We start from the raw sequence: 11,600 nt of genomic DNA on the forward strand, positions 1-11,600 counted from the left end.
ATTGGGTTAATGTAGTTGAGCCGGGTACAGACCGTGCGAGTGGCGCAGGACGTGTCCTGCCCACTCCAAGGATTGCAGGAATCCATTCTGTACGCATTGACTCCTCCTCTTACACCAGTTCCTCAGAATCATCGCTGCAGGAGCCGTCACAGTCCACCTCCACATGGACCCGTGATGAACGTGTACCTGTTACGACCGACATGAGCACAGCCGTGGCCAAACGTCAACAGGCCGTCTTGAAATTAATTTTTTTGGGGAATCGTAGCCACACAGCGCAGGAGCTCTGGAATGCCATCAAGCAGGAGAGCGATGTGTGGTTTGAGCCAGCGAATCTCCAGCCAGGCATGGTAGTGTGTGATAATGGCCGAAATCTGGTGGCAGCCCTGGGCCTCGGCAACCTCACTCACATCCCATGTCTGGCACATGTGCTCAATTTGGTCGTGCAGAGTTTTTTGAGGGACTATCCGGATCTTGATGCACTGCTGCACAAGGTCCGCCTAGAGTGTGCTCACTTGCGGCGTTCCAGCACGGCAAAAGCGCGCATTGCGGCTCTGCAGCGCCGACACCGCCTGCCGGAACATCGCATCATATGTGACCTACCTACCAGGTGGAATTCCACGTTACATATGTTGGAGCGGTTGTGTGAGCAGCAGCAAGCTGTAATGGAGTACCAGCTGTATCAGGCGCACAAAAGTCGCAGTCAGCGCCGTACAGACTTCACAACCACAGAGTGGGCCACTATGAAGGATGTCTGCCAGGTTTTGCGTCCCTTCGATTATTCCACGCGGATGGCGAGTGCAGATGATGCACTAGTCAGCATGACTGTCCCCCTTATCTGCCTGCTTGAAAAATCACTGCAAGCGCTAAGGGATGATGTTGTGGAAGAGGTGGAGGATGAGGATTCACCACTTCCATCATCTTCTGGACAGTCAGCGCCACGTGGTTCCTCACAAACGCGTAGGCAGGGGACAGTTTGTGAGGAGGATGAGGAGGAGTCAATGGAGGAGGAAGACATCCGTCCAGAGGAGGGAGTTACACAATTGTCCAGTACTCAGTGTGTACAGCGAGGGTGGGGTGATGACGAGCGGGCAGAGATCACGCCTCCAGCTGGGGACAGCGTTTCTTGGGCAGTTGGCAGTCTGCAGCACATGGTGGATTACATGCTGCAGTGCCTGAGAAACGACCGCCGCATCGACCACATTCTCAACATGTCTGATTACTGGGTGTTCACCCTCCTCGATCCTCGCTACCGGGACAACGTAGAAAGCCTCATCACACCGTTGAACCGGGAGCGAAAAATGCGGGAGTACCAAGACACACTGGTCAGTTCCATCATCTTCTCCATTCCAACTGAGAGAAGTGCTGCTAGTGCATTCCAAAGCAGCTCAGTGCGTCCAGGCAGTGGTGGAGGCTCTGCACAAAGAGGGAGCAGAAGCAGTGCCTCTGCCCAAGGCAAGACCAGTATGGCCCAACTGTGGCACAGTTTTGTGTGCCCCCCACAAAAGTCTACACCATCACAGACGGCTCCAGTCAGCAGGAGGCAACGGTTCCGTCAGATGGTGACAGACTACATGTCTTGCCCTCTTGCTGTACTCCCAGACGGCTCTTCCCCTTTCAAGTTTTGGGTCTCAAAGCTGGATACATGGCCAGAGCTAAGCCAGTATGCATTGGAGGTGCTGTCTTGCCCTGCGGCCAGTGTATTATCGGAACGTGTCTTTAGTGCTGCAGGTGGTGTACTAACTGACCGTCGCATGCGACTATCCTCCGATAACGTTGACCGGCTTACTTTCCTGAAAATGAACAAGGCCTGGATCTCGCAGGAATTTGCCACTCCTCCTCCTGATTAAATAATTAGGTCACTGTATACGTTATCCAGGTCTCCTGTTGTGTTCATCTTTCAACCACCTGAACTTACATTCCTGGGCTCCAACAACGCCAGTTGAGGCTCAGAAGTGCCATCTGCACAGTCAAAACATACGACCCAGTGTTATTGGGTTTCAGTAACGTCAGCTGATCCCCAGCTGTGTAGCCGGCAATGTGTCCTGCGACCGCCACGCTGACACAACTGAAATGTAAGGGAACCTGTCCCCCCCCCCCCCCAAGGCGTTTGTTACTGAAAGAGCCACCTTGTGCAGCAGTAATGCTGCACAAGGAAAAGGTAGCTATTTTCATTATGCTCCTTGCACACGCAGAACTTAACACTTATAAAATGTGTCCACTGATACCGTAAAACCGTCCCGGAGGTGGGACTTTCCTTCGTAATATGACGCAGCACAGCTGTCATTCCTACCCCCTCGGCGCCGTGCCCCGGCTCCTCATCGTTGTTTGATTCCGTCCCGGAGCCTGCGCTGTTATGTTATCCCTTGGCCAGGCACACTTAGCGCTGCCCATCTTCTGACATCATTTGGTGTCAGGCTGGCTGCGCCTGTGCGGCCGCGCTGTCCGAGAGCCCGCCTCGCAGTGTGGTCTAATGTAATCCCACCGCGGGCCTGGGATCAGTGGCCATGCGCAGTGCATATCCTCGCCTCTCGCTCCACTCCCTACGGCTTCTTCAGACTGTGCGGTGCCAGCTGATCCGTAATAGCATGCCACGGCCGTGGCAGCGCACAGTCTGAAAAAGCCGTAGGGAGGGGAGCGAGAGGCGAGGATATGCACTGCGCATGGCCACTGATCCCAGGCCCGCGGTGGGATTACATTAGACCACACTGCGAGGCGGGCTCTCGGACAGCGCGGCCGCACAAGCGCAGCCAGCCTGACACCAAATGATGTCAGAAGATGGGCAGCGCTAAGTGTGCCTGGCCAAGGGATAACCTAACAGCGCAGGCTCCGGGACGGAATCAAACAACGATGAGGAGCCGGGGCACGGCGCCGAGGGGGTAGGAATGACAGCTGTGCTGCGTCATATTACGAAGGAAAGTCCCACCTCCGGGACAGTTTCACGGTTTCAGGGGACACATTTTATAAGTGTTTAGTTCTGTGCTTGCAAGGAGCATAATTAAAAGAGCCACCTTTTCCTTTTGCATCTTTTGAGCTGCACAAGCTGGCTCTTTCAGCTACAAATGCCTTGGGGGGGGGGGTTAAAGGTTCCCTTTCTCCAATCAGGCTTCGGCCTACATTGTGTTCCTCTGCTTCTACTGCTGTCCCTGGGCTCCAACACCGCTAGTTGTTGCCTGGTAGTGCTGTACGCACAGTCAACAGTCGCTCCTCTGTTATTGGGGTTCAGTAACGTCAGCTGTTCCCCTGCTGTGTGTGTGGCAATCCCTCCAACCTCCTCCAACCTCATCCAAACTCCTCCTCCTCCACCTGTCCCTGGGCTCCAACACCGCTAGTTGCCGTCCAGAAGTGCTGTACGCACAGTCAACAGTCGCTCCTCTGTTATTGGGGTTCAGTAACGTCAGCTGTTCCCCTGCTGTGTGTGTGGCAATCCCTCCTACCTCCTCCAACCTCCTCCTACCTCCTCCTCCTCCACCTGTCCCTGGGCTCCAACACCGCCAGTTGCCGTCCAGAAGTGCTGTACGCACAGTCAACAGTCCCTCCTCTGTTATTGGGGTTCAGTAACGTCAGCTGTTCCCCTGCTGTGTGTGTGGCAATCCCTCCAACCTCCTCCAACCTCATCCAAACTCCTCCTCCTCCACCTGTCCCTGGGCTCCAACACCGCTAGTTGCCGTCCAGAAGTGCTGTACGCACAGTCAACAGTCGCTCCTCTGTTATTGGGGTTCAGTAACGTCAGCTGTTCCCCTGCTGTGTGTGTGGCAATCCCTCCTACCTCCTCCTTCCTCCTCCACCTGTCCCTGGGCTCCAACACCGCCAGTTGCCGTCCAGAAGTGCTGTACGCACAGTCAACAGTCCCTCCTCTGTTATTGGGGTTCAGTAACGTCAGCTGTTCCCCTGCTGTGTGTGTGGCAATCCCTCCAACCTCCTCCAACCTCATCCAAACTCCTCCTCCTCCACCTGTCCCTGGGCTCCAACACCGCTAGTTGCCGTCCAGAAGTGCTGTACGCACAGTCAACAGTCGCTCCTCTGTTATTGGGGTTCAGTAACGTCAGCTGTTCCCCTGCTGTGTGTGTGGCAATCCCTCCTACCTCCTCCAACCTCCTCCTACCTCCTCCTCCTCCACCTGTCCCTGGGCTCCAACACCGCCAGTTGCCGTCCAGAAGTGCTGTACGCACAGTCAACAGTCCCTCCTCTGTTATTGGGGTTCAGTAACGTCAGCTGTTCCCCTGCTGTGTGTGTGGCAATCCCTCCTACCTCCTCCTTCCTCCTCCACCTGTCCCTGGGCTCCAACACCGCCAGTTGCCGTCCAGAAGTGCTGTACGCACAGTCAACAGTCCCTCCTCTGTTATTGGGGTTCAGTAACGTCAGCTGTTCCCCTGCTGTGTGTGTGGCAATCCCTCCAACCTCCTCCAACCTCCTCCTACCTCCTCCTCCTCCACCTGTCCCTGGGCTCCAACACCGCCAGTTGCCGTCCAGAAGTGCTGTACGCACAGTCAACAGTCCCTCCTCTGTTATTGGGGTTCAGTAACGTCAGCTGTTCCCCTGCTGTGTGTGTGGCAATCCCTCCTACCTCCTCCTTCCTCCTCCACCTGTCCCTGGGCTCCAACACCGCCAGTTGCCGTCCAGAAGTGCTGTACGCACAGTCAACAGTCCCTCCTCTGTTATTGGGGTTCAGTAACGTCAGCTGTTCCCCTGCTGTGTGTGTGGCAATCCCTCCAACCTCCTCCAACCTCCTCCTACCTCCTCCTCCTCCACCTGTCCCTGGGCTCCAACACCGCCAGTTGCCGTCCAGAAGTGCTGTACGCACAGTCAACAGTCCCTCCTCTGTTATTGGGGTTCAGTAACGTCAGCTGTTCCCCTGCTGTGTGTGTGGCAATCCCTCCTACCTCCTCCTACCTCCTCCACCTGTCCCTGGGCTCCAACACCGCCAGTTGCCGTCCAGAAGTGCTGTACGCACAGTCAACAGTCCCTCCTCTGTTATTGGGGTTCAGTAACGTCAGCTGTTCCCCTGCTGTGTGTGTGGCAATCCCTCCAACCTCCTCCAACCTCATCCAAACTCCTCCTCCTCCACCTGTCCCTGGGCTCCAACACCGCTAGTTGCCGTCCAGAAGTGCTGTACGCACAGTCAACAGTCGCTCCTCTGTTATTGGGGTTCAGTAACGTCAGCTGTTCCCCTGCTGTGTGTGTGGCAATCCCTCCTACCTCCTCCTTCCTCCTCCACCTGTCCCTGGGCTCCAACACCGCCAGTTGCCGTCCAGAAGTGCTGTACGCACAGTCAACAGTCCCTCCTCTGTTATTGGGGTTCAGTAACGTCAGCTGTTCCCCTGCTGTGTGTGTGGCAATCCCTCCAACCTCCTCCAACCTCATCCAAACTCCTCCTCCTCCACCTGTCCCTGGGCTCCAACACCGCTAGTTGCCGTCCAGAAGTGCTGTACGCACAGTCAACAGTCGCTCCTCTGTTATTGGGGTTCAGTAACGTCAGCTGTTCCCCTGCTGTGTGTGTGGCAATCCCTCCTACCTCCTCCTTCCTCCTCCACCTGTCCCTGGGCTCCAACACCGCCAGTTGCCGTCCAGAAGTGCTGTACGCACAGTCAACAGTCCCTCCTCTGTTATTGGGGTTCAGTAACGTCAGCTGTTCCCCTGCTGTGTGTGTGGCAATCCCTCCAACCTCCTCCAACCTCATCCAAACTCCTCCTCCTCCACCTGTCCCTGGGCTCCAACACCGCTAGTTGCCGTCCAGAAGTGCTGTACGCACAGTCAACAGTCGCTCCTCTGTTATTGGGGTTCAGTAACGTCAGCTGTTCCCCTGCTGTGTGTGTGGCAATCCCTCCTACCTCCTCCTTCCTCCTCCACCTGTCCCTGGGCTCCAACACCGCCAGTTGCCGTCCAGAAGTGCTGTACGCACAGTCAACAGTCCCTCCTCTGTTATTGGGGTTCAGTAACGTCAGCTGTTCCCCTGCTGTGTGTGTGGCAATCCCTCCAACCTCCTCCAACCTCCTCCTACCTCCTCCTCCTCCACCTGTCCCTGGGCTCCAACACCGCCAGTTGCCGTCCAGAAGTGCTGTACGCACAGTCAACAGTCCCTCCTCTGTTATTGGGGTTCAGTAACGTCAGCTGTTCCCCTGCTGTGTGTGTGGCAATCCCTCCTACCTCCTCCTACCTCCTCCTCCTCCACCTGTCCCTGGGCTCCAACACCGCCAGTTGCCGTCCAGAAGTGCTGTACGCACAGTCAACAGTCCCTCCTCTGTTATTGGGGTTCAGTAACGTCAGCTGTTCCCCTGCTGTGTGTGTGGCAATCCCTCCTACCTCCTCCAACCTCCTCCTACCTCCTCCTCCTCCACCTGTCCCTGGGCTCCAACACCGCCAGTTGCCGTCCAGAAGTGCTGTACGCACAGTCAACAGTCCCTCCTCTGTTATTGGGGTTCAGTAACGTCAGCTGTTCCCCTGCTGTGTGTGTGGCAATCCCTCCTACCTCCTCCTTCCTCCTCCACCTGTCCCTGGGCTCCAACACCGCCAGTTGCCGTCCAGAAGTGCTGTACGCACAGTCAACAGTCCCTCCTCTGTTATTGGGGTTCAGTAACGTCAGCTGTTCCCCTGCTGTGTGTGTGGCAATCCCTCCTACCTCCTCCAACCTCCTCCAACCTCCTCCTCCTCCACCTGTCCCTGGGCTCCAACACCGCTAGTTGCCGTCCAGAAGTGCTGTACGCACAGAGCCAAACACCTCGCCAATGTGTTAGTGGGGTTCAGCACCGCCAGCTGTTCCCCTGCTGTGTATACGGCAACGTGTACTGCGACCGCCACGCAGACACAACAAGTTAAATGTAAGGGAACCTGACCCCCCCCCCCCCCAGGCGTTTGTTACTGAAGGAGCCACCTTGTGCAGCAGTAATAATGCAAAGGGAAAAAGTGCCTCTTTTCGTGATGCTCCTTGCACATGCTGAACCTAACACTTATGAAATGTGTCCCCACACAGCGTTAAACCGTCCGGTAGGTGGAACTTTCCTTTGTCGTGTGACGCAGCACAGCCATCATTTTTACCCCCTTGGCGCCGTGCGCCCACTCCTCAGCGTTGTTTGAATCTGTCCCGGAGCCTGCGCTGTTAGGTTAGCCCTTGGCCATGCACACATGTTGCGCTGCCCGTCTTCTGACCTCATTTGGTGTCAGGCTGGCTGCGCCTGTGCGGGTGCGCTGGTCGAGATCCCGCCTCGCAGTGTCGTCTAATGTAATCCCACCGCGGGCCTGTGATCCGTGCCCGTGCGCAGTGCATATCCTCTCCTCTCACTCCCCTCCCTACGGCTTCTTCAGACTGTGCGATGTCAGCTGGTCCCTAATAGCATGCCACGGCCGTGACAACGCACAGTCTGAAAAAGCCGTAGGGAGGGGAGTGAGAGGACAGGATATGCACTGCGCACGGGCACGGATCACAGGCCCGCGGTGGGATTACATTAGACGACACTGCGAGGCGGGATCTCGACCAGCGCACCCGCACAGGCGCAGCCAGCCTGACACCAAATGAGGTCAGAAGACGGGCAGCGCAACATGTGTGCATGGCCAAGGGCTAACCTAACAGCGCAGGCTCCGGGACAGATTCAAACAACGCTGAGGAGTGGGCGCACGGCGCCAAGGGGGTAAAAATGATGGCTGTGCTGCGTCACACGACAAAGGAAAGTTCCACCTACCGGACGGTTTAACGCTGTGAGGAGACACATTTCATAAATGTTTGGTTCCGCATGTACAAGGACCATAATTAAAAGAGCTAAGTTTACCTTTTCCAGCATTAGTGCTGTACACAATGGCTCTTTCAGCTACAAACGCCTGGGGGGGGGGGTGTTAAAGGTTTCCTTTCAACTTGCTCGAGTGCAGGCTTCGGCCTACACTCCGCTCCCCCTGCTCCTCCTGCTGACCCTGGGCTCTAACACCGCCAGTTTTTGCCCAGATGTGCTAGCTGCACAGAGAAAAACACCAGCCAATGTGTCAGTGGGGTTCAGCACCGCCAGCTGTTCCCCTGCTGTGTAGCCGGCAACGTGTCCTGCGACCGCCACGCAGACACAAGAACTGAAATTGAAGGGAACCTGTCCCCCCTCCCCCAGGCGTTTTTACGTTATCCAGCCACCTTGTACAGCGGTAATGCTGCATGTGTGCAAGGTGGCTCATAAACGTATTCTCCTCGCACATGTGGAACTGAAAACACGTCTGAAATGTGTCCTCTGTGTGACCATTTAACCGTCCCGGGGGTGTGACTTTCCTTTGTAATGACACGCTGCAACCCCCTTGGTAGCGCTGCCCGTCTTCTGGCATCATTGTTTGGCTGGCTGCGCCTCTGCGGCCGCCCTGACCCACACAACGCCCCTCGGTGTCTTATTTATTGGGACTGCGAGGGTGTGATTGATGGGCAGGATCAGTGCATCAGTTCGCCTGTCCCTCCTCTCCTTCCGCCTTCTTCGGACTGTGCGGCTTCATGGCCGTGGCATGCGATAAGGGATCAGATGACGCCGCACAGTCTGAAGCGGGTGTAAGGACCCGCGTGTGAGAGGCGAACATATGTGCTGCGCCAGGCCCTGAATCCCAGCCCCGCAGTGTTTTAACAATGTTAAGACACTGCGGGGCTGGGATTCATGGTCATCGCGAACCGCAACGGCCGACATTAAATGATGTCAGAAGATGGGCAGCGCTAACGGCGCTAGGCCAGGGGATAACACGACAGCGCAGACTCCTGTACAGCAAATAACAACGCTCAGGAGGCTGCACCCAGCACCAAGGTGGGATTCTTGACATCTGTGCTGCGTCTCATTACAAAGGGAACTCTCGCCTCCATTACACAGTTTGACTGTATAAAGGGCTAAATGTTATACGTGTTCCATTCAGCGTGTGCAAGGAGAAAAATTACAAGAGCAACCTTTGACTTGCGCAGCACTACTGCTGCATAAGCTGTGGCTCTTCTACTTTCTAACCCCTGAGGGGGGGTTAAAGGTGACTTTTGAAATCGGTTCAATTAGGCTTCGGCCTACACTCTGCTCCACCTGCAGAGCCCGGGCTCCAACAACGCTAGTTGCTGTCCGGAAGTGCTGGCTGCACAGAGCCAAACACCTCGCCAATGTGTCAGTGGGGTCCAGCACCGCCAGCTGTTCCCCTGCTGTGTAGCCGGCAACGTGTCCTGCAAAAGCCACGCAGACACAACACACCCAAAGCTGCCGCCTGTGCAGGCTTCGGCCTACACTCCCCTCCCCCTGCTCCTCCTCCTCCTGCTCCTCCTCCTGCTGTCCCTGGGCTCTAACACACCGCCAGTTTTTGCCCAGATGTGCTAGCTGCACAGAGAAAAACACCAGCCAATGTGTCAGTGGGGTCCAGCACCGCCAGCTGTTCCCCTGCTGTGCAGCCGGCAACGTGTCCTGCAAAAGCCACGCAGACACAAGAACTGAAATTGAAGGGAACCTGTCCCCCCTCCCCCAGGCGTTTTTACGTTATCCAGCCACCTTGTACAGCGGTAATGCTGCATGTGTGCAAGGTGGCTCATAAACGTATTCTCCTCGCACATGTGGAACTGAAAACACGTCTGAAATGTGTCCTCTGTGTGACCATTTAACCGTCCCGGGGGTGTGACTTTCCTTTGTAATGACACGCTGCAACCCCCTTGGTAGCGCTGCCCGTCTTCTGGCATCATTGTTTGGCTGGCTGCGCCTCTGCGGCCGCCCTGACCCACACAACGCCCCTCGGTGTCTTATTTATTGGGACTGCGAGGGTGTGATTGATGGGCAGGATCAGTGCATCAGTTCGCCTGTCCCTCCTCTCCTTCCGCCTTCTTCGGACTGTGCGGCTTCATGGCCGTGGCATGCGATAAGGGATCAGATGACGCCGCACAGTCTGAAGCGGGTGTAAGGACCCGCGTGTGAGAGGCGAACATATGTGCTGCGCCAGGCCCTGAATCCCAGCCCCGCAGTGTTTTAACAATGTTAAGACACTGCGGGGCTGGGATTCATGGTCATCGCGAACCGCAACGGCCGACATTAAATGATGTCAGAAGATGGGCAGCGCTAACGGCGCTAGGCCAGGGGATAACACGACAGCGCAGACTCCTGTACAGCAAATAACAACGCTCAGGAGGCTGCACCCAGCACCAAGGTGGGATTCTTGACATCTGTGCTGCGTCTCATTACAAAGGGAACTCTCGCCTCCATTACACAGTTTGACTGTATAAAGGGCTAAATGTTATACGTGTTCCATTCAGCGTGTGCAAGGAGAAAAATTACAAGAGCAACCTTTGACTTGCGCAGCACTACTGCTGCATAAGCTGTGGCTCTTCTACTTTCTAACCCCTGAGGGGGGGTTAAAGGTGACTTTTGAAATCGGTTCAATTAGGCTTCGGCCTACACTCTGCTCCACCTGCAGAGCCCGGGCTCCAACAACGCTAGTTGCTGTCCGGAAGTGCTGGCTGCACAGAGCCAAACACCTCGCCAATGTGTCAGTGGGGTCCAGCACCGCCAGCTGTTCCCCTGCTGTGTAGCCGGCAACGTGTCCTGCAAAAGCCACGCAGACACAACACACCCAAAGCTGCCGCCTGTGCAGGCTTCGGCCTACACTCCCCTCCCCCTGCTCCTCCTCCTCCTGCTCCTCCTCCTGCTGTCCCTGGGCTCTAACACACCGCCAGTTTTTGCCCAGATGTGCTAGCTGCACAGAGAAAAACACCAGCCAATGTGTCAGTGGGGTCCAGCACCGCCAGCTGTTCCCCTGCTGTGCAGCCGGCAACGTGTCCTGCAAAAGCCACGCAGACACAAGAACTGAAATTGAAGGGAACCTGTCCCCCCTCCCCCAGGCGTTTTTACGTTATCCAGCCACCTTGTACAGCGGTAATGCTGCATGTGTGCAAGGTGGCTCATAAACGTATTCTCCTCGCACATGTGGAACTGAAAACACGTCTGAAATGTGTCCTCTGTGTGACCATTTAACCGTCCCGGGGGTGTGACTTTCCTTTGTAATGACACGCTGCAACCCCCTTGGTAGCGCTGCCCGTCTTCTGGCATCATTGTTTGGCTGGCTGCGCCTCTGCGGCCGCCCTGACCCACACAACGCCCCTCGGTGTCTTATTTATTGGGACTGCGAGGGTGTGATTGATGGGCAGGATCAGTGCATCAGTTCGCCTGTCCCTCCTCTCCTTCCGCCTTCTTCGGACTGTGCGGCTTCATGGCCGTGGCATGCGATAAGGGATCAGATGACGCCGCACAGTCTGAAGCGGGTGTAAGGACCCGCGTGTGAGAGGCGAACATATGTGCTGCGCCAGGCCCTGAATCCCAGCCCCGCAGTGTTTTAACAATGTTAAGACACTGCGGGGCTGGGATTCATGGTCATCGCGAACCGCAACGGCCGACATTAAATGATGTCAGAAGATGGGCAGCGCTAACGGCGCTAGGCCAGGGGATAACACGACAGCGCAGACTCCTGTACAGCAAATAACAACGCTCAGGAGGCTGCACCCAGCACCAAGGTGGGATTCTTGACATCTGTGCTGCGTCTCATTACAAAGGGAACTCTCGCCTCCATTACACAGTTTGACTGTATAAAGGGCTAAATGTTATACGTGTTCCATTCAGCGTGTGCAAGGAGAAAAATTA

This window comes from Ranitomeya variabilis, chromosome 8, assembly GCF_051348905.1.
Source record: "Ranitomeya variabilis isolate aRanVar5 chromosome 8, aRanVar5.hap1, whole genome shotgun sequence".
Lineage (NCBI taxonomy): Eukaryota > Metazoa > Chordata > Amphibia > Anura > Dendrobatidae > Ranitomeya > Ranitomeya variabilis.